This window comes from Rhinatrema bivittatum, chromosome 5 (assembly GCF_901001135.1).
Source record: "Rhinatrema bivittatum chromosome 5, aRhiBiv1.1, whole genome shotgun sequence".
NCBI lineage: Eukaryota > Metazoa > Chordata > Amphibia > Gymnophiona > Rhinatrematidae > Rhinatrema > Rhinatrema bivittatum.
This window is the reverse complement of record NC_042619.1, coordinates 176,304,582-176,328,402: the sequence shown is the minus strand read 5'-3', so window position 1 is coordinate 176,328,402 and position 23,821 is coordinate 176,304,582. Positions and strand designations below refer to the sequence as shown.

Genomic DNA, 23,821 nt, shown 5'->3' with positions numbered 1-23,821 from the left:
GCTAATGATGTACCAAATTAAACCGCCTGCACTTGTATGTCATCAAGGACAGAAGTTCATAAACTCATAAGCTTTGAGAATTTTTGGAGTCTCCTCAGGAATCAAGAGAAAACCATTTTCACCTGAGAGACTTTGGCCAAAATTTAAAAAGATAGAATCCCCTCACGCTTGGTGCCATGATTTGGTGCAGTCTCTGCATAGGCATCATTTCCCCTCCACTAAAGAGGAAAAATAGGCTACACTCTTCAGTCCTGAGCTATACTGGAGCCATGCCGACAGGAATTATTGGTATGAGCAAAGACAAGCTCTCTATAGTGCATGGAAAGAGTTCAGCATGGAGACAGGTGCCATCAACCAAATCTCTCTTTGGTGCAGATATTTCACCATCAACTAATATTTTCTCTGAGGACTTGTTGGTGACCAAATCTTCAACACCAAGACACATTTTTCCACAATAAGTAAAATAGACGGAAAATGGAAAATCTGTTTGCTTTTGCCATTCTGGTCCCAGAATCAAATAGTTATTCCTCAGCAATTCCTCCAGTGTGGGTGGAATTTATAAACAAGTACTTTACTGATGTGCCAAGCTTGCCGCCACCTCTTTCATTGGAACAAATGTTTCCAGTTCTGGGCACTAAGGCTTCCAAGGTAGACAGTCAATCCACCCTTCTGCTTGATCAATATAGATATGAAGAGATGCAAACTCAGATCCTTACTCAGTCTCACAACTTACCTGTTTCAGAAGACAGGGGAACCATGGATGATACTCTTATTTAATTGTTTGAATCATTGAAATGGTTAGTTATTTTAAGCCTCTCTATTCAGATGATGAAGAATCCACAGGTTTTCATCAGACCTATTCTCTAAGAATTCGAGGAATACTTCCCAGGGGGAAGACGTGACATACCCTGCCTTTGTACAAAAAATGGCCAAAGAAATTGCATTAAATTGACAAGAAGCAGAATCTAAATGAGTTCAGATTTCTCAAATACATTCAGTTATCTAAACAAGTAGTATCAGTTCCTGTGCAGAAACGTTTTCAGAAGCTTTAGCAAAAATGTGGTACACATGTCTCCCCTTCCTCTAGCAGGAAAGTTATATCTCAAATACAAAGTTCAGCTGTGTCCCAGACATCAATTAGTAGTGGCAGAGTTAGTTTTGAAAAATGTTAAATATTATTGCTTTTCTCTACCTAGATGACTGGCTCATAATGGGCCATTCCCTTCAGGAAGCTCATTCATCCACTCTGTACAGAGAACAGTCCCTAGAGTTCTCATCAGTTTTCCAAAACCCAGCATGAAGCCCTCTCATGTTATACACTTCATAGGTTACAACCTGGACACAACACAGGGAAAGGTGTTTCTGCCTTAGCAAGGGACAGAAAACTTATCAAATTAATTCTAGAGATTGAGCCAGAGACAAGTCTCTGCATACTTCTTCATGAAGATGTTAGGTCAAATGATAGCATTCCATATCATCCCCTTTCCATGTCTTGGCATGAGACAAAAGCTCAGTGGCAGCTAAAGTTTCAGTGGAACCAATACCTTCAACTATTATCACAGACAGTGAAAATATCCAACTCTTATCAAATCTTTGATGTGGTGGTTGGACAGTTGAAGTCGTTTAAGTGGTCACCTTTTTCACCTTCACAGATTCAGGTGACTGTAACAGATGCTTCCAGCCAAGTTGGGGAAGACCATTTGAAAAAAAATCTCTGTTCTCTGGGAACCTGGTTGCGAGAAGAGACGTTGCTTCATTTAAATCGTTTAGAACTGAGAGCAATCTTCAGTGCTCTAAAAGTGTTCATTCCATGGTTGAAGTAGGTAGTGTTTGATCCAAACCCACAATCAAGAAGCATTGTTTTTTATGTCAACAAACAAGAGAAAACAAGCTCTTTCAGTCTTTGCCAAGAGGCCTCCAATATTAGAAATGGGCAATTTCCTGGGGAATTTTTCTTCAAGTGGTCTGTCTTCTGGGAAACCAGGAACAGATGGAAAACACTCCAAGTCACAAACTACAACTGTACAAATGGTTGCTACATGATCAAACATTGCAGAAAGTTTGCAAAGTTGGAGCACACAACAAATAGACCTCTGAACAGCAAGCTGTTGTGTTGGTTCCCGAAGGTGGGTCACCTTAAAAGGGATAATCCAAAAGGGGGTAGCTCTTGGGGAGCAGCTTAGGGCAGAGGTGACCAAACTTTTTGAACCATGGCCTCCCTTCCATTCGTGCAGTTGGTTGGGGGCCCTCAAGAAAAGGTTAGGTGTATCTATATATAGTGCATTCAGAAAATATTCAGACCCCTTCACTTTTTCCACATTTTGTTACATCACAACTTTATTGTAAAATGAATAATATGCATTTTTCCCTCCTGAATTTACACACAATACCCCATAGTGATGACATTCTAGGGTTTTTTCGACATTTATTTCCTGGGACAATGTGCATTTTGTGGGCTTCTAAATAAAAGTAAGGAACTGCAGCAAGAAAAGCCTCTGTGGAGCCAAGGCTTTTCTAACATCGAGCGATTAATGCAGACCATCATGGAGGAGTAGCAACAACTCCAGAAAATGGTTCAAACCCGATTTAACCCACAACCAGGGGCAGTGGCACAGATAGCACAAGCAACCCCATTACTTCTGATCTCGTTTAAAATGAAGACAAGAGAAGACCCAGATGTTTTCGTAAGGAAGTTTGAGAGAACCGCCTGCAAGGCTATCTGGCTAAAAGCCACCTTGCAAATCTGCTTATAGGCAAAAGCCAAGAGACTTTTTAGGCTGCCAACCCAGATGGGAGAGCCACTTATTCAGAAGTCAAAACTCCATCCTAGAAAGGTTGTTCAACTGCGGAGACATACTGGCAGTTGTTCTGGTGAGGCACCCTACAGCCTAGGGAAAGTCCATGGAGCCTTTTTCATCAGTTTAAGTTTGCCAGATTGAAGTGGCTACAGGCAGAGGTGAAAACAGACCTTAAAGTAGCAACCAGTTTCTTCCTGAACTTGCTGGGCTGATCTATGTGCAAGTGGGTGTGTTGACAACCGGGGCTTACCCTGGAAACTGCATTGGAAATGATGGACATCTTCCATCAGGCTCAGTTAATACCAGAACTAATATGAAAGCTAGAAAGGCAACTCACACAGGGTTCCTGATACAGCAGTAAGAGTGGAAAACCACAGCAATGGTCCTTAGAACAGGACAGCTCTGGTACCATGCTCCAGCACAGACCTTAGGCCTGCCAACTTGTTTTAACTGGGCAAAGAGAGGTCAATTGGCCAAAGACTCATCGCTATGAAGGGAGCAAATTTCTGGACATCAACTTGGTGACACAGCCAGCACTAGATGTTAGTTCGCCCTGGTGAGGTAAAACTTCCAGAGAATGGACAAACACTGGCTCTAAACCCATATGCGTGCACCCAGTGTGGAGAGAGAACATACGTGGTCAAAGACTGTCCATAGTTTGAAGATGAAGAGTGGGAGTGCAATCTAGCTAAGCTCCACAGCTGTAACTTCATTTACATTTCTCATTTGGGACTTGTGATTTCATTTGAGTTGGATGAGATCCGTACCCAAGCTTTGATAGATTCAGGGTGCGGAAAGACTCTTATCTGGAAGGAGCTAACCCAGAGAGGGTATATCGATTACAGGAAGACGTCGATACTCACCTACATAAGATATGCCATACTGGGTCAGACCAAGGGTCCATCGGGCCTAGTATCCTGTTTCCAACAGTGGCCAGTCCAAGTCACAAGTACCTGGCAAGTACCCAAACATTATATAAATGACAAGCTACTATTGCTTCTTAATTACCATAATAGCAGTTTATGGATTTTAACTCTAGGAACTTATCCAAATCTTTTTAAAGCCCAGTTATACTAACTGTTGTAACAGCATCCTCTGGCAATGAATTCCAGAGCTTAACTATGCAATGAGTGAAAAAGTATTTTCTTTGATTTGTTTTAAATGAGCTACTTGCTAACTTCATAGAGTGCCCCATGGTCCTATTTTCAGAGAGAGTAATTAACCAATTTATATTAACTTATTCAAGTCCTTTCATGATTTTGTTGCCTTCTATCATATCAACCCTCAGTCGTCTCTTCTCCAAACTGAACAGCCCTAACTTCTTTAGCCGTTCCTCATAGGGCAGCCGCTCCATTCCCCCTTATCATTTTGGTCGCCCTTCTCTGCACTTTCTCCAGTGCAGCTATATCCTTTTTGCGATACGGTGACCAGAATTTCACACAGTATTTAAGGTATGGTCTCACCATGGAGCGATACAGAGGCATTACGACATCCTCCTTTTGATTTTCCATTCCCTTTCTAATAATTCCTAACATTCTGTTTGCTTTTTTGATCGCCATAGCACACTGAGCCGATGATGTCAATGTATTATCCACAATGATGCTTAGATCTCTTTCCTGGGTAGGTAACTCCTAAGATAGAACCTAACATTGTGTAATTACAGCAAGGGTTATTTTTCCCTATATGCATCACTTTGCACTTGTCCACGTTAAATTTCATCTGCCTTTTGGAAGCCCAATCCTCCAGTCTTGCATGGTCCTCCTGCAATTCATCACAATCCACTTGAGATTTAACTAATCTGCATAATTTTGTGTCATCTGCAAATTTGATCACCTCACTCGTCATACCCCTTTCCAGATCATTTATAAATATATTAAAAAGCACCGGTCCAAGTACAGATTCCTGAGGCACTCCACTGTTTACCTTTTTCCACTGTGAAAAATGACCATTTAATTCTACTCTCTGTTTCCTGTCTTTTAACCAACTTGTAACTCACAAAAGGACATCACCTCCTATCCCATGACTTTTTAGTTTTCTTAGAAGCCTCTCATGCGGGACTTTGTCGAACGCCTTCTGAAAATCCAAATACATCGCATCTACTGGTTCACCTTTGTCCACATGTTTATTCACCCCTTCAAAAAAAATATGTAGGAGATTTGTGAGGCAAGACTTCCCTTGGGTAAATCCATATTGGCTGTGTCCCATCAAACCATGTCTTTCTAAATGTTTTGTGATTTTATTTTTTACAACTGTTTCCACGATTTTTCCCGGCACTGAAGTTAGGCTCACCAGTCTATAGTTTTCCGGATCACCCCTGGATCCCTTTTTAAATATAGGGTTTATATTGGCCATCTTCCAATCTTCAGGGACATCAGATGATTTTAATGGTAGGTTACAAATTAATTTAAATAGGTCTGAAATTCCATTTTTTAGTTCTTTCAGAACCCTGAGGTGTATATCATCTGGTCCAGATAATTTACTACTCTTCAGTTTGTTAATCAGGCCTACCACATCTTCCAGATTCACTATGATTTGGTTCAGTTGATCTGAATCATCACCCATGAAAACCTTCACTGGAACAGGTATCTCTCCAACATCCTCTTCAGTAAACACCAAAGCAAAGAAATTGTTTAATCTTTCCATGATGGCCTTATCTTCTCTAAGTGCCCCTTTAACCCCTTGATCATCCTGTGGTCCAACCGACTCCCTCGCAGCCTTTTTCTGCTTTGGATATATTTTAAAAAGTTTTTATTGTGAGTTTTTGCCTCTATGGCCAAACTTCTTTTCAAATTCTCTCTTAGCCTGCCTTATCATTGTCTTACTTTTAACTTGCCAATGCTTATGCTTTATCCTATTTTCTTCTGATGGATCATTCTTCCAATTTTTGAATGAAGATCTTTTGGCTAAAATTGGCTCTTTCACCTCACCTTTTAACCATGCCAGTAATCGTTTTGCTTTCCTTTTGCCTTTCTTAATGCATGGAATACATCTGGTCTGTTAGGTTTTACTGACAACTCTGGCATGGCAAGCCGATACAGAAGTGGTAATACTTCCTGAGATTCCATACATCATTGTTCTGGGCCTTGATTATCCCCAGTTTGAGAATCCATGAGGCCAGTCCAGACTACATTGAGACATTTCCTCTGGAAAACCTCTACATGAGATGATGTGAACTTATACAGTAAGGAGTTGAAAGTACTCAGACCAAGGAGGGAATGCCAGAGAAGAAAGTCCAAGAGGTCCAAGCATTTCTAGACTTCTGTGGATAGAATTCTCCTGAACACAAAGAAAAAGTGGTTTGCTTGCCTAGGAAAAGATATGTCAGGGACTTTACTGTTTCAACTTTGCATAGTGAAATGAATTAGAGGGAACTGTGGGTATTCCACTCTTATCTGATTCCCCAAAAAGGATAGGGGAGGGTAACCCTGGAGAAGTTAAGCAAGCCCCACTGGAAGGTAGTTCCTTGAGTTTAGCCGGATGCATGTACAGATGTTGGAGGGGAAGATATTCTCTGGCTTAGGAAGGCCCCATACTGACCCTACCCTCCACTAGGAAAAGAAGTAGTTAGTCCTAGTTCAGGGTGGAAAAGGAAAATAGGAATGATGATTCACTTTCCCGGGAGTTAACCCTGGTAGAGGAAGATGCTCAGCCTAACAAAGTTAAGCTGAGTGGGAGGGTTAACAAAAGAGAGTATAGGTTAGACCCTCCTTTAAAATCTACATTAAGACAGCCCACAAGAAAATTCTGGTTGCAGGGCATTTTCCCTGGGGAGTGGGATAAGAAAGTATGCCCCAGAGAGGATAGTGAGCCCCTCCATGTGAGAAGAAGAGCTAGAGCTTTGCTGGCCTACCTCATATAACACTTTGACCATTGCAGCTGTCACTAAACTGCTCAGCTCGCTTAATTGCAGGATTGAAGCATTTTGACCATATTACTCCATTTTTGATCGAGTTACAGTGGCTGCCTATTGGTGAAAGAGTCAAATATAAAATTGGCATGACAATTTTTAAATTGATTAATGATCAGACCTGTCCATGGGTTAATGCCATCTTGAAATTTTATCAACCTTCCAGATATTTTCGCTCATCTGAGCACGAATTGCTAGATGTTCATCTCCTAAAGTCGCACATCTACATATTACTCGCGAGTGCTCTTTATCAATTACCGCTTCAGTCCTATGGAACTCTTTCCCATTGGAGCTTTGTCAGTTTGATTCAGTAAAAAAACTTCAGAAAATTTCTTAAGACCTATTTGTTAAAATTAGCCTATTTTTAGCTTTTTTATGACTTATTTACTTAATTTTTATTATGTTCTTATTTTTAACCTTTTACATTTTTATTGTATATTTTAATTTTATATTTATTGTTACATTTAACTTATCGGTTAATGTTTGATATTATGTTTTATTATTGAATTTTATATATTTTCCCTTGTACATCGCCTGGACCTATTGTTAGTGTTAAGCGATTCATAAATCTTAATAAATGTATATGCTAAAGCTACTTATCTGAAGGTACTGCATTTTTGTTGCCACTACTGCTAAGGTAAGCAGCCTTTTGCTTGTTTCATTTTGCCTGTAAATAATAAAACTCTAGAAGAATAGCAAGGGTCCAGACTATTCTGTCCTCCGGCAAGTCAAAGACCGCTCATGCTGTGTTACGCCGACAAACAGTTCCCTGTACATACACGGATCAGTCCAGACTCCTGGTTGTGACTCCCTTGCAGCAGATAGTCAGAGAAAGTTTTACTGACATTGCTACTTAACCACACTTGCCACCTGTAGTTTCTCAGTATTTCTCTGTCTCCAGCAGATGGTAGATGGGTGCACACTGTGACTGAGACAATCTTATTTTTTTCTTTTTGAGCCTTCCTCCCCGGGGTTTATTATTATTTTCCTGAATCCTAAGGTGTTCTCCCTGTCCGGTTGAGGCAGGAGGGCTGGGGATTGGTGACCCTTGTGTGTGCCCGACCAGTGCACCCGTGGGGTGTAAATCTGGTGGTCCAGATCACTCCCCTTCACGAGGCCACTTGGGCAGCTGCAGGCTCTAGATACCTTTTTTATCTGAGACAGCCTATTTGTTTTTTGTTTTCTTATAGGCTCTGTCGCAGTACTGGAACTTTTCATTAAAGTTTAAAAAAACAAAAAAAGAGAAACAGTTTTTACTTCTGGCTGTTAGTGTTGATTCTAGCTGAGTGGCAGACCCTTCCTCCTTTACTTGCACAGCGGTAGGTTTTGTTTTTTGTTTGGTTTTCTGCCGGCTGTGTTCCTGATGCTTACCGGCACCGTGCAGTGAAGGGCTGAGGGTCAGTGTGCCGCATGACTCTTATCGCTGCTCAGCCGCATTAGCCTTTGTGCCGTGTGTTCCGAGGGGGGGGGGCCCTCTGACCCCCGCAAAACAGCACTGGGGGTCCTCCTGTCCCAGGCTCGCATGGAGTTGTTGACCGGGGTGCTGATCTCTTCCCGATCAGTGCGGGAACAGCAGCCATCTTGGATTTGCATTCGGCCGTTCCTGCGCTGTCGGAGTGGGAAAGGGAAGTTCCTCTTCGCTCGTCACCGGCCCGATCCACCTCCACTCATGATCGGGGGGACTGAGATGACTTGGGAGGCCACCAGGCTGCCGCTTTCGGGTGCTTTACCTGAGAAAGCTAGCTCTTTCAGGCCTTTTTCAGCAGACTTTGTACTGCTGCTGCATGAGGCTTATTTAGCCAAGCAGCAGGCAGTTATTACAGCCAGGGACCCTTGAGTTTTAGCAGCCCATCCTATGGGAGAGGGCTTTTTCTCGACCCAAAACATTCTCAATCTAGCTGGCATAGGGGCCCTTTTGTGCATGGCTTGTCGGGGCCACCATCGGCTTCTGGTCAGGGTGGGGGTGCCTCGGATGACTCTATTGAGGCTCCTCTATTGTCAGAGGACACTCAGGTTCTGGGGGTTTCGGCAGACCTGGGGAATCCTCTTTCCGAAGATATGGATACAGGGGTCGTTACGGCAAGCCCGCTGCCCGAAGGTGATGACCCAAATGTGGTGCGTCTTTTTAAGAGAGAAGAGCTCAACGCCTTGCTGCCACTGTCTTTTCAGGTGCTTGGGGTTAAAATCCCCCAGGAGGAATCTGAATTAGATGGAGCAGATCCAGTCCTTGATGGAATGCAGGGTCCCCCCACGGCTCTTTTTGGTACAGAAGTTGGTGGAAGCAGAATGGGATTCTCCTGATTCTGGTTAAAGCTGGAGAGAGCCATGGCATGGCTTTATCCTTTACCTGAGCAGGCGCTGGAACGTTTTGCTCTTCCTAAGGTTGATGCAGCTGTATCGGTGGTTACGAAAAGAACTACCATTCTGATGGTAGGTTCCGCAGTGCTGAAGAATGTTCATGATCATAAGTTAGAGATCCACATTAAGAGGATTTTTGAAGTCTCAGCCCTGGGCTTGCGCGCGGCTATTTGTACTAGTTTTATGCAGAGAGCATGTCTCCAGTGGGTACAACAATCCCAGGAGAACCTTTCCACCTCAGGCGAGGATGCAGACAGAGAATTGAGGTGGCAGTGACTTATGGGTCGAATGCTCTGTATGATTTCGTCCTTACCTCATCTCATATTATGGCATCTACGGTTTCTGTCAGAAGGTTGCTCTGGCTTCATAATTGGGCGGCGGACTTTTCCTCCAAGGTGAAGTTAAGCTTCCTACCCTTCAAAGGTCATCATTCATTTGGGGAGGACCTCAAACAATTGATGCTGTCTCTTGGGGACAATAAAGTCCTCAGGTTACCAGAGGATAAGCCTAAGGGCAAGTGTTTTTTTTGCAGACGCATTCGTGGTTTCAGCTTGATAGAAGATTGTGGCCATCAAGACCTCTTTCAGGGCCCCAAAAGCAGTCCTCTTATCGGGGCCAATCTGGAGGCCCTTCCAATGAGCCGCTGGAGGGGGTACTTCCAGTAGTAAACCTCTGCAATGAGGCAAGGCTGGTCCACTCCATCATTCCCACTATAGGCGATCACCTGACGCTGTTTTACAAGGATTGGACCATTAACCAGGATCAGTGGGTTCTCAGTGTGATAAGGGCCGGTTATGTGTTAGAATTTGCTCGTCTCATCCGCGATTTGTTCCTAGTCTTCCTGTGCGGCTCTTTAGAGAAACATGCAGCTGTTCGAGATACGTTAGACCGCCTACGTCTCCTGGGGGGGTGGTTCCGGTGTCCATGAGGAGCTTTGCAAGGGATGGTATTCCATTTACTTTGTGGTCCCAAAGAAGAAGGGGTCCTTTCACCCGATTTTAGATCTGAAGAAGGTGAATGCTGCACTCAAAAGTCCCACATTACAGAATGGAAACCCTCAGGTCTGTGGTGGCGGCAGTTCACAAAGGGGAATTTTTAGCATCCCTGGATTTGATGGAAGCTTAACTGCACATCCCCATTCATCAAGCCTCGCAGCGCTTTCTGCACTTCATGATTCGCGGCCAGCATTTTCAGTTTCAAGCCCTTCCTTTCGGGCTAGCCACGACGCCACACACCTTCACCAAGATGATTGTAGTGGTGGCAGCGGCCTGCGAAAGGAAGGGATTTTGCTGCATCCATATCTGGATGACTGACTTATCAGAGCAAAATTGAAGGCCTTTTGTCACCGGGCGGTTCAAAGGGTTATCGATCTCCTACAGTCACTTGGTTGGGTGGTGAACGTTCAAAGAGTCACCTCTCACAGACGCAGTCCCTGGATTAGCTGGGGTCTCAGTTTGACACCCTGGTTGGCAAGGTGTACCTCTCCGAGGAGCACATTCTAAAGCTGCAGGGGCAGATTCAGCATTTGTTGCAGTTACATGAGGCCAGGGTGTGAGGAGATTTGCAAGTGCTGGGTTCAATGGCCTTGACACTGGAGTTAGTGCTGTGCGCATTCGCTCACATGAGACCATTGCAGAGGGCGCCTTTGTCTTGGTGGAGCCCGCTCTCAGAGGATTTTCAGATTCTGTTGCCACTCAAGGGTGTCGCATGGGAGAGCCTCTCCTGGTGGCTTCTAACTTCCAATCTGGTCCGCGGTGTGGACCTAGAAGTCCCAGATTGGATGGTAGTTACTACCGATACCAGTCTCTCTGGTTGGGGAGCAGTATGTCAGCACCGGTCAGTTCAGGGTGGCTGGTCCAGGAAAGAATTTGTGTGGTCTGTGAACTATAGAGACCAGAGCGGTCCACTTAGCCTTGCAGAAATTTCTTCCATTGGTGAGAGGCCGGTCGGTGAGTATTCTCGCATACAATGCAATGACGGTGGCTTATATCAATTGTCAGGGCGGAACCAGGAGTTGGAGTAGCACAGGTGTTGATTCATTGGGCAGAACAGCACCTGGAGCACATAGAGGTATCCCACATTGCCGGGGTCAAGAACGTTCAAGCGGATTTTTTGAGTCAGACAGTACTAGATCCGGGCGAGTGGGAATTGGAGTCAGCGATGTAGCTCATTTGTGAGCGGCATGGACCTCCCAACATAGACCTAATGGCTTCTCGTCTGAATGCCAAAGCGCCTCAGATTTTCAGTTGAAAGCGAGAGAACTGGACCGAGGAGGTCAATGCACTGGTACTTCCTTGGCCGAGAGGAGTTCTACTCTCTTTCCTCCTTGGCCTCTCATGGGAAAGGTGTTGAGTCGCACAGAAAAACATTCATGGAGAAATGATCTTGGTGGCACCGGAGTGGCCGTGCCGTCCGTGGTTCACGGATTTGATCAATCTGGCAGTAGACGGACCAATTCGGTTAGGTCATCTGTAGGGTCTTCACCAGGGACCCCCATATATTCCGACCAGGCTGCTCGCTTTTGTCTAGTGGCCTGGCTTTTGAGAGGTGAAGGTTAAGACGCAGGGGTTATCCTGAGGCAGTTATTACTACATTGTTGCAAGCCAGGAGAAAGTCTACTAATCTTTCCTATGTACGGGTCTGGAAAGTTTTTGAATCCTGGTGTACCGCCAACGAAGCTTGTCCTCTGAGGTCGTCGGTCTCTGACATTTTGTCCTTTTTGCAGGATGGTTTCTCCAAAGGCTTGTCTCTTAGCTCACTTAAAGTGCAAATAGCGGCTTTAGGTTGCTTTCATAGTAAGATTGATGGTTCATCTATTTCTGCACATTCAGATGTCCTCCGCTTTCTTCGAGGGGTGAAGAATTTGCATCCTCTACTTCGACAAGTTTGTCCGTCCTAGAATCTTAATCTTGTCTTCAGGGGTTTATGTGAGGCTCCTTTTGAACTGCTTCAGAGGGCGACTTTGAAGGACTTGATTCTGAAGGTGTTTTTTCTGGTGGCCATATGTTCCGCTAGGAGGATTTCTGAGTTGCAAGTGCTGTCATTTCTTCCCCATCCTTTGGCGAAAGTGTCCTGCGAGCAGGAGTCTCCAGGTACCTCACCCTGTCTAGGGAGCTTTGATACATGCCAGAAGGTCTGGACTGATCCGGATACGCACAGGGAAAGAAAAAGTCAGAAAGAGTCAAAAATTCTGGATGCCTCTAAAAATTATTCCATCTCCTTTGAGGATAGAGACCTTGGGATTCTCCTGGACAGTGAAATTAACTTTAAAAGATGGGTAAACAGCATAAACAAGGACGGATATTTCAAATTAAATGTTTTAAAGAGATTAAGACCCCTTTTATATACAAATGATTTTAGAACTGTTTTGCAAACTCTCATTTTCTCCAAGATGGACTACTGCAATGCCATATTACTGGGCCTGCCTGCCATCTCAACTAGACCGCTTCAGCTGCTCCAAAATTCAGCCGCTAGACTTTTAACAAATAGAAAATCCAAACACATTACTCCAATTTTGAAAGATCTTCATTGGTTGGCTATCACTTCCCGGGTTCAGTATAAAGCATTTTCCTTAATACACAAGGCCCTCTATAATGATAAGGTTGAATGACTCACTGCAGCCCTACATTTCCACACACCTCTAAAGACAATGAGATCAACTGGTCCTGGGGCTCTACCAATCCCATCTCCAAAAACAGCACATCTGAATATTGTCAGAGAAAGAGCCCTATCTATCACCGGGCCTCAATTGTGGAACTCTTTGCCACAAAACCTAAGGCTGAAACGAGCATAAAATTTTTTAAGAAAGGTGTCAAAACATGGCTGTTTCAGCAAGCCTTCCAATAACTATACCCTGAATCTCTTTTATCTCTATTTATTATATGATAAGGGGAATGGAACAGCTCCCCTATGAGGAAAGACTAAAGAGGTTAGGACTTTTCAGCTTGGAGAAGAGACGGCTGAGGGGGGATATGATAGAGGTGTTTAAAATCATGAGAGGTCTAGAACAGGTAGATGTGAATCGGTTATTTACTCTTTCGGATAGTAGAAAGACGAGGGGGCACTCCATGAAGTTAGCATGGGGCACATTTAAAACTAATCGGAGAAAGTTCTTTTTTACTCAACGCACAATTAAACTCTGGAATTTGTTGCCAGAGGATGTGGTTAGTGCAGTTAGTATAGCTGTGTTTAAAAAAGGGTTGGATAAGTTCTTGGAGGAGAAGTCCATTACCTGCTATTAAGTTCACTTAGAGAATAGCCACTGCCATTAGCAATGGTAACATAGAATAGACTTAGTTTTTGGTACTTGCCAGGTTCATATGGCCTGGATTGGCCACTGTTGGAAACAGGATGCTGGGCTTGATGGACCCTTGGTCTGACCCAGTATGGCATTTTCTTATGTTCTTATTATTTTTGTGCTTTTAGTAATTTTTTAGCAATTTTTTAATACTCTACCTAAGAATTTTGTATTTTAGTCCTTTTAATATGATTTAATATTATTGTGAATTTATGTATTTATAATTTTTCTTTTACCTTTGGAAATGCAAATGTTTTAATTGTACATTTGTGTAAAAATTATAAACCGATGTGATATGTGTACATGAGTGTCGGTATATAAAAAATCCAGAAAGAAAGAAATAATAAAGAAAGAAAAAATGGTTCTTACCTAATTTTCATTCCTGTAGTACCAGAACCTGCCCAGTCTATTGAGGGGGAGAGTCGTCCGGTCATCCAGTTTTTAATGCAGAGTATTTTCAGATATTCATGTTTTTGTTACGGTTTAAAAGTTGAGACATGTTTTCCTTTTTACGGTGTTTCGCTGGGATATAGATAAATATTGAACTTCAGGTGGCACGTGTGGTTAAGTAGCAGTGTCAGTAAAACTTTCTTTGTCTCCATCTGCTGGAAGGAAGGCACAACCAGGAGTCTGGACTGATCCGTGGTACTACAGGAACGAAAATTAGCAGGTAAGAACCAATTTTCCTTTACCCCATACCCATCCACTGATATCCCACAGAGAGAGACAAACCCAACACTGAGAAGGGCACGGAGACACATATATCATGTCTAGGCAGAAAAACATGGACAGACAGAGATAAATGGAAGCATAGACACAACACACCCAGACATAAACAGAGGCATAGGCAGACACACATCACACACAGAAACACCACACACAAACCAAAGCACTCCAAAGAGATGCACACTGCACACCACACCCAGGCCACACACCACAATGGTAAGGGCTAGAAAAACTTTAAAAACTTTTGTGCCAACCCAAATTTTTTAGGTGCTGAGAAAAACTCCATCCCACCCTGCCCAAGTTTTTTTTTTCCTTTTTACTATTTTCACTTATTTTTTCTATTTTTGTATTTCTTAGTTTACTCATCGCTTTATTTTCTCATATTTTAATTTGCTTATTTGACTTTTTTATGTCTTTTTGCCTTTATTCTCCCTTCTTTTGGATCAGGCCTTTCCCTCCTGGCTCATTAATGAAAAAGAAGTCAAGACTCCAGTCTGGTATAAGCCATTCCGTTTGTTATGAGTGAGGCACAAGGAGAAAAAACTCCATTAGAACGAGTCTCCTGGCAGTGTTCTAATGTCCATTACATACCTTATGACATATGTACTGTTTTAGACAAGGCATTCAGCCAAGCTTTAGTTTGGTATTACTTGCAAAGGAACATCAAACTTTAGGAAAGTAATTCATTCTACACTTATACATTTAATATAGATAAGGAAGAACACCCAGCTCATGCGAATCATATTGAAGCAGAGCTGGTTCTTATGGACCTCCTGTCTACTTACTAAAAGATATACTTATCTACTAACCAGTGACTGCTTCCTTTGAACTAATCAGCAGATCAAAAGCACAATTGAGAGTAAAATATTTTTTTTTTTATTAAAGATGCTTTTAACTTATTCATTTCCATCACTTCCTCATTCTCTCATACTTCTTTGCCCAGTCCCCTCCCTAACCTCTCCACTTCTTTTCCATATATATGTATAAAACATAGTATTGATGGCAGAAAAAGACCATATGGTCCATCCAGTCTGCCCACAAAGTTTCTTATGTTAGTAACCGCTGCTCTATGCAGGTGTTACCCCCAATGGACAACAGCTGTGACTTCTCTCCTCAGCGGCAGGTTTAGTTTAACTGGCATTCTGTGTAAAAATTGAAATAGCAACTCCCCACCCCCACACACCTCCAGAGAAAAACCCATGTACACAGGGTTAGCTTTAGGGCAAATGGTGCCCTGATGAAACTGATGGTGCCCTCCCCTACTTATTCCTGCTCCTTGGTCTCTGCTCCTTAGGGGTAAAGGGTAAGGAAGTTGGTCTGGGGGAGAGAAGGGCAAACCCCCCCCCCCCTCAGATTGACATGGATTAGCAGCACATGTTCTGTCTCTCCCCTGACCTTAGCACTCTCCCCATCCCACCTCTCACCTCCACCACCACTCTAGTGTTGGCCTTAGTAACATAGTATTGTCAGCAGAAAAAGACTAAATAGTCCATCCAGTCTGCCCACCAACAGGTCAATCCAGTAACGAGTGGTAGGAAGAGCTGCGTTAGTGCCCGGCACACCCGCGGTTGCCGCACGCACAGTCCAGCTCACCTACTGCTCAATCCTGTATGTAAATAGCTTGCAAATGCAAGCTGCATCTAAGAAGCGTCCGTGAAGCGTTAGGCCCGCGCAACCCATTTTACTGTATAGAGCGCTATAAGGCGCCTATACAGTAACCTGGGTGCGCGGGCCTAACGCTTCACGGACACGCTGGTGTCTGTCATTTCAAATGTCATTTCAAATGACATTTGAAATGACAGGTACCAGGAAGTGGACGGTTCTCCGACGCTCGGGATTGTCAGCCCTCTCTTCCCTCCTCCCGAAGCAAGGCGCGAAAAGCAGCCTTGCTCCAGGAGGAGGGGAGAGAGGACTGGCAGTGTAAAGCGACGAAGCGACTTACTTTTTTTGCAGCCCCCCTCCGGAGACGGACATCGGCGAAGACGACCGCGGCTCCCCTGCCTCCAGCTGCCCGCGAAGATGGACGCACGGGCGAAAGCGGCCCCTGTGCGTGCAATTGGGCCGCTCAAGACGTGACGTCACATGCCGTGACGCCAAACGTCGTGACGTCACGCCTTGAGCGGCCCAATTGCACGCACAGGGGCTGCTTTCGCCCGTGCAGGCGTCCATCTTCGTGGGCAGCTTGAGGCAGGGGAGCCGCGGTCGTCCTCGCCGATGTCCGTCTCCGGAGGGGGGGCTGCAAAAAAAGTAAGTCGCTTCGTCGCTTTACACTGCCAGTCCTCTCTCCCCTCCTCCCGGAGCAAGGCTGCTTTTCGCTCCTTGCTTCGGGAGGAGGGGGAGAGAGGACTGGCAATCCCGAGCGTAGGATTGCCCGTCCTCTCTCCCCTCTCTTGCAACTTTTTTTTTCGCGCTTTTTTTTTTTCGCTTTTTCGATTTTTTTTCGCTTTTGTTGCTTCGGGAGGAGGGGAGAGGACTGGGGCTGCCCCGGAGACCAGCACCCATGGACGCGGCCAGGGCAGGTGAGCAGGGGCTGGGGGAAAGTTTGCCGCCTACCCTTACCCCTGCCTCTAACGCAGGGGTAAGGGTAGGCGGTAAGTAAGGTTAAACGCGCGGCAAAATGGCAGGGTAAAAAAGCGATAGTCAGGGCGCGCGTTACTGGATTGTAGGGAATAGCTAATTCGATCGTTTACATGTAATATACATGTCGCGTGCGGAAGGGGTTACCCGGGGATTTAAGGACGCGGTAAGAGTAGGTTAAATGGGATTGTGGATCGCAGGAAGGGCTAACGCGGCCGGAAAGTGAGTAGAAAGCGGGTTAGGAGCAGGGTAAACGCAGCCGCACTTTACTGGATTGACCTGCAAATTTGTTATGGAAGTAATTGCCACTCCATGCAGGTTATCTCCAAGCCTTATGTTAAGGGTGGTAATAACAATCAAAGCCAAGCACTGTCGTCCCCCCCCCCCCCCCCGTCCCCCCAATATCAAAATTACTGCTATCAACATTTTTACAGGGTGAACAGCTGCCTTAATAATTCAGAAAATGCGGCTTGAACATGCTATGCTTTTGGACTTGGACGTAGAAGCAGTCCTGTACTTTTTCCCTCATATATGCGTATCAGTACTCCGGATTGTAAACCGGACTCCCCCCACCTCCGCCATCAAATTGGAGAGTGATGTTGTAGTTGTGTCAAAATCATGAAAGCTAATTGGCTAAGGGTAATAATCCCCAAGCCTTCTATTAGGGGTAGTAGCTGCTGCTTCATGCAGGTTACCCCCATGCACCCTTTTCTTCAGTGTTTGTCTCATGTCTTTTTGAATTTGTTTACTGTTTTCGTCTTCATCACCTCTTCCGGACGGGCATTCTAGGCATCCACCATCCTCTCCATGAAGAAATATTTCCTGATGTTGGTTCTAAGTCATACCCCTGGAGTTTCATTTCGTGACCCCTAGTTCTACTGCTTGCTGTCCTACAGAAAAGTTTGAAGATCATACATTACCTTTCAGATATCTGAAGGTCTGTATCATATTAGATATCTGAAGGTCCGTATCACCTTAGCCCAGTTCTAAAATTGAATTTTCAATATCAAATCCTTAATGTTTAATGTTATATATGTTTAATGTTCACCCATTAAGGTTTAATGTTATTTATTTATTTCCCTGTACGTACCAGGATCAGTCCAGGACACCTGGGTTGTGACTCCGCACCAGTAGGTGGAGACAGAGCAAAACTTGTGGGCGGAGCCATATATAAGCCCCTGTGCCAGTCACAGCCCCTCAGTCTTACTCTGTCTCCAGTAGGTGGTGCAGGTCTAGTCACAGCCTCTGCGTGCCTGACGACTGTTAGTTAGTTAGTCGGGGGCATTGTGGTTTTACTGATTTCGGTTTCTTGGTTTTTGGTTTAAAAAAAAAAAAAAAAAAAATTTGAGAAGAAGAAATTCAAGGTGAGAAGTGAAAAGAGGAAGCTGTCCGCCCTGCCTCCCAGGGGGGTGGGAAGGTTCTGAGGGGACCATCCCCCCCTGGTTGAGGCCGCTGCTGAGGGTTGAGGACCCGGCCTACCACAGGCAGCAGCGTAGGGGGTGACACCGGGGAGCCCGGTTCACTCACCCCCCACAGAAGCAGGAGACCCAGGACTCTGGACAGCGGCAGGACTCTGAACAGCGGCAGGTTTGCGTAAAAAAAAAAAAAAAAAAAAATTGTACTTTTATTTTCTTGTGCGGCTCCTCGTCTATTCACCGGTGGGGAAGTTTTCTCGGCTCGGCGAGGGGCGGGGAGTGTTTTCGGCGGTAGGATTTAATTCTTGTACTTTCGGGTCTGTTAGTCCGCCGTCCGTTCCGCCGCGACCGCTTGGTTGCCGAGGGGCACAGTTTGGCGCGCGCGCGCGGCTCTCACAAGAGGGGATTTTCTATGCCTGCGTCCCGGTCGGAAGGGTCCGTCCAGGACAGACGGGGGGGGCCGATTCCGATCGGCACGACCACCGTCGCTCATTTTTGGCCGCTTCAGTCTTGCCGGCTGACCCCTTCCCGCTCGGCGCGGGAGCGGCGGCCATTTTGTGGTCAGCCCGCGCTTTTGAGCGCGAACCGGCAGGGTTTTCCCGTCTTGCCTCCCGCGTAGACTCTTCAACAAAGGTCCTCGGGGGGTCCTCCGGGGGTGCTGAGGCCCCGGCTGAGGCTGGCGGGGTTGGGACCTCCTCGCCTTCGGGGTCCTCGTTTGTTTTTTGGTTTTTGTTTTTGTTTCGGACGCTTTCGCGCTCCTACTGCGCAGGGTTCTCAATTAAGGGTCGCAGGCGCATAGCGGACCATGGCCACCCTAAGGGGGATGGCCCACGGAAACAGAAACCCGGGTCCTTGTTTTCGGCCGTTTTCGCGCTCCTACGGCGCACGGTACTCAAGTACAAGGGCCGCAGCCGCACGAAGAGGCATGGCTACCCAAAGGGGGATGGTCCATGGAAGAAGATATCCCGGGAGGGCCCAGACTTCTCCCCGGCTCCAGCAACGGAATGGCGACCACCGGGTACGGTCCCGTAAGATGCGGAGTCTGAGTTCCCCTCACGGGATGAGGTTGTTCCGCCCGGAGAGCCCCTGGGGGGGGCCGATGGAGCGTTCGGGGACAGTTTTGCCCTGGCTGGCTGGACAAACCATCACAAATCCGGCTATCCTCAACGACCTAGGGGTAGAAGCCCCACCGGCAGTTTCTCGACCTGGTGCGAACGTGGACCCAGTCCTGCTAGTGCTCACTGGTCCTGCAGTGACTTTCACATTCCATTCCTCGGCGTCAGACATTTCTTTCCGGAATGGGATACTATGGAGCTGGGTCTGAAGGGGACCAAGGCAAAGGACAAGCTTTATCCACTGACAGAGGACGCTCTGGAACTCCTACGGTTTTCGGCTTCCGAAGGTAGTTTCGGCGGTGTCGGTAGTAACACAGAGGTTTTTCTTCGAAGTTGCAGCGTTGAGGGGTCCGGGCTGCCATCTGTGGTAACTACGCCAGGCGGGCTAGTTTGCACTGGGCCCAAGTTCTACAGGCGAAGGCAGGTTTTTCAGTTCACGAGGCCACGCAGGCGGATCGACTGCAGGCTGCCATCGCTTATTGTGCGGATGCTCTCTATACTTTACGGCGTACTTCGGCTAGTTCATGGTCGCGGTTGTTTTCGGCCTGCCGATTGCTTGTACTTCGCTTTTGGCAGCGGATGGATCCTCCGAGGCTCTCCTTGAGGCACGGCTTTTCAGGGGAAAAGCTGTTATTCAGTTAGGAGTTGACAAGTTGAGGCTTTCCTTTGGTGGGAACCGGATTTGCAAGCTCCCAGACGACAGGTCCAGAACTCGGTCATTCTATTCTGCTAGGTTCCGTTTTCAAAGGTAGCAAAATAACTCGTCCCCAGGGGTCCTCTGGGCCTTCTTATCGTTCGACGTCTTCACTGGTCTCTTCGTGTTCACAGTCCTTCCAGGGGGAAGCGTTCCGACAGACAGAGAGGATCTCCGTCTGACGCGGGGCCCGGGGCTTCGCACTGAGATTCTGCTGGTCCATGCCTTAAGGCAGCCTCAGTCCTTCGTTCCAAACGTAGTGGCGACGTTGGTTTTTTGTTTCGCAGAATGGGCCAAAATAACGTCCGACCAGTGGGTCCTCAACGTATTAATGAACAGTTCCGAGTTGGAACCTTTCTTCGCGTTTTCTCCCTTCAAAATGGAGTCGATTCGGTCGGTAATTGCTGCGGGGCGGCCCGGCGAGTTTTCTGGCCTCCCTGGATTTCGCGAAGGCGTATCATTACATAGGCTTTCAGCCGTCGTTCCTGCTCTTCATCAGGTTCTGCGTTTTAGGACGGCACTGCCAGTTACAAGCGCTCCTGGTTGGTCTCGCGACGGCCCCCGCACGTTCACAAAGGTGATGGTCGTGGTGACGACGCGGCTGCGCCAGTATTATCTCCTGGTCCATCCGTTCCTGGACGGTTGGTGGATTCGGGCGAAGCCCGAGGATCAATGTCTGTTGTCAGTTGGCCAGGGTCTTCTACCTTGGCAGTCCCTAGGATGGGTGGTCAACTTCAACAAGAGTCATCGGACACCCTCGCGGACCTTGGAATTTCTGGGAGCCGTTGTCGACACGTCGCAGGGCTAGGTGTCCCTGTCACACGAATGGAGATACGAGCTGCCAGCTCAAGTACGGCGCTTCTTGTTTGCGACTGCCTTGCGGTCCGGGGTTATATGGCTTCCACGCCTGCGCTGGTTTCCTGGGCGCTCGCTCATCTGCGGCCTTTTACTGTCATCCTTACTATCTTGCTGGGCGCCGGTTTCCGAGGAGTTCCACTTCCACTAGGGATCCTCGCGAGGTCCAGCCTGCTCTCGTGGCTGGATTCCAGTCATCTGTCCTCTTGAGTGTCTCTTCTGGTGCCAAATTGGACGGTGGTGACCGCGGATGCCAGCCTCTCCGCTCAGGGAGCGGTCTGCCTAGGGAGCTCGGTCCAAGGCCTATGGTCAGTGTCGCTAGCCCAGTGGTCTATCAACAGACTAGAGACCAGAGCGGTCTGTTTGGGCTCTGCAAGCCTTCCTACCGGTAGTGCGGGGAAAGGCGGTCCGAGTGTTTTCGGACAACGCGACCACCGTGACCTACATCAACCGCCAAGGCGGGACAAGGAGCCCACAGGTGGCGGAGGAGGCTCAGCGCTTAATGGTCTGTTCAGGACTCCATCTCAGCCACATAGCAGCCTCTCACAGTACAGGAGTCGACAACGTTCAGGCGGATTTTTCTCAGCCGGCATCGCCTGGATCCCGGTGAGTGGGAACTGGCGGTCGAAGCGTTGCCTCTCATTTGCGAGAATTGGGGAGTGCCCCACATGGATTTGATGGACACGTGGCACAACGCGAAGGCTCAGCGATGTTTCAGTCTAAGTCGAGATAAGGGGGCGGAAGGCGTCGATGCTTTGGCGCTTCCCGGGCCGACGGATGTTCTGCTGTACGTGGTTTCTCCCGTGGCCGATGATCGGCAAAATTCGGCGGCGCATAGAGTTGCACCCAGCCAACGTGCTCCCGGTGGCACCGGAGTTGCCGCGCCGGCCGTGGTTCGCAGACCTCGTCCAGCTCACAGTGGCGGTACCCCTTCAGCTCCAGGGGATGGCGGGTCTACTCCATTAGGGCCCCGTTTTTTGGAGACTGCGGATCACTTCTGCCTCGCGACATGTTTTTGAGAGGACTCGGCTGAAGAGAAAAGTTTACTCAGCTGCGGTGGTAGCCACGTTGCTACGTTCCAGGACACAGGCGACGACCCTGGCTTATGTCCGTGTCTGGGTGGATTGGAGGAATGGTGCGTGCAGCGTGGGGTGGTCCCTACTGCGGCTTCTAGCGTTCCTCCAGGCAGGTCTTGCCAAAGGTAAGATCTGGCTTGTAGTTCCCTACGGGTCCAAGTGTCGGCGATTGGTTGTTTGCGAGGTAAGGTCCGTGGTACTTCCCTGACTCTTCACCCGGATATCTCCCGTTTCCTTCGGGGAGCTAAGCACTTTTTGTCCTCCATTGCGTCTCCCCTGTCCGGCTTGGAACCTCCATTCCGTTCTCTCCGCTTATGCGCGGCGCTGTTTGAACCCTTGAAACGCTTAACTATTCAGGTTCTCACGTCCAAGACGGTGTTCTTGGTGGCGATTACTTCGGCACGGCGTGCTTTGGAGTTACGGGCTTTGTCCTGTAGGGAACCCTTCTTGTATATTTCCGATTCCGGAGTTTATTTGCGGACGGTTCCTTCCTTCCTGCCGAAAGGGGTGTCGGTTTTTTTTTTTTTTTTTTTTTTTTTTTTTCCATGTTTTTTAATTGAGCTATCCGCTTTTGCGGTCGGGGAGCCCTCTGATCCAGTAGCGAGGGACTTACGGAAGCTTGCCGTGCGAAGATCCCCCCTTCGCTGTCTGGAGGTCAATTATCCATTTCGGGTCACGGCTCTTCTCTTTGTTTTGTTCTCTGGTTCAAAGAAAGGAGTTGCGGCGTCCCGCACGACGCTTGCCACTTGGCTCAAGGAGGCCATTGGTTCGGCGTACTTGGTGCGGGGGAAAATCACTTCCCGTAGGTCTTCGGGCTCCCTCGATTCGCTCTCCAGCTCTCCAGCTGCACCTTGAGTGGCAGCTTCTCAGGTGTAGCCTCAAGAGATTTGCAGGGCGGCTACCTGGAAGTCGTTGCATACCTTTATCCGGCATTACCGGTTGGATGTCCGGGCTAACGATTCCGGGGGTTTTGGAGAGAGGGTACTCCGAGCGGGACTCTCTGCTTCCCACCCTCGATAACTTAGCTCTGGTACATCCCAGGTGTCCTGGACTGATCCTGGTACGTACAGGGAAAGGAAAATTAGTTTCTTACCTGATAATTTTCGTTCCTGTAGTACCAAGGATCAGTCCAGGATCCCGCCCGCAGGGCTTCGCCACAGTAACGGAGAGTCCGCTCATCATGTTTTCTTAGTTCGGCTGTTCGCTTGTTTAGCTCTCCTGTTTGGGGAGTCCGGTTCGAGTAGGAGTTTTCTGGTGTTAGTTTAAAGTTAGAAGTGCCTTTTCTAGCCAGTTTTGTTCCTTGGTTGCATGGCTACTTTGACATTACGTATGACTGAGGGGCTGTGACTGGCACAGGGGCTTATATATGGCTCCGCCCACAAGTTTTGCTCTGTCTCCACCTACTGGTGCGGAGTCACAACCCAGGTGTCCTGGACTGATCCTTGGTACTACAGGAACGAAAATTATCAGGTAAGAAACTAATTTTCCTTTATTTAACTCTTTTCTATACCGACCTTCATGGTTAAATAACCATATCAGATCGGTTTACACCGAACAGGGTAAACTGTAACAAATAATAATCATTTAAACAGAAGAAGCAAAGTTACATTGAACAAGGAGAGTAAACTTGGAGGCTTAAGCAGCCGGAAAGAAAGGCCTAAGAGGGCAATTAACTAAGAACATAATGCAATTAAGGATTAAGGGCTTGTGCTTCTTAGGTACTTAGAAGAGGTACGAAGTTCCATAGCTCATGCAGAGTGATAGGCCGTCTAGTGTGTATCAGGGGAATATGAGAAGGCTTGGCGGAAAAGCCAAGTCTTGAGTTTTTTCCTAAATGTTAGGAGGCAGGGTTCCAGTCTGAGGTCTGTGGGGATGTTGTTCCAAATAGTTGGGCCTGCTGTCGAGAAAGCTCAGTCTTCGGTCTTTGGTGTTACAATGTATAAATAGTAAGACACCCCTGTCATACTATTCCAACTGTTATAATGTGAACCGATATGATGTAC

At 46.9% G+C, this 23,821-nt stretch overlaps 1 protein-coding gene across 1 annotated transcript in view; it reads left to right on the top strand.

Moving 5' to 3' along the window:
* Window positions 1-23,821, top strand: part of MYCBP2 (MYC binding protein 2) — a 1,075,853-nt gene that overhangs the window by 615,516 nt on the left and 436,516 nt on the right.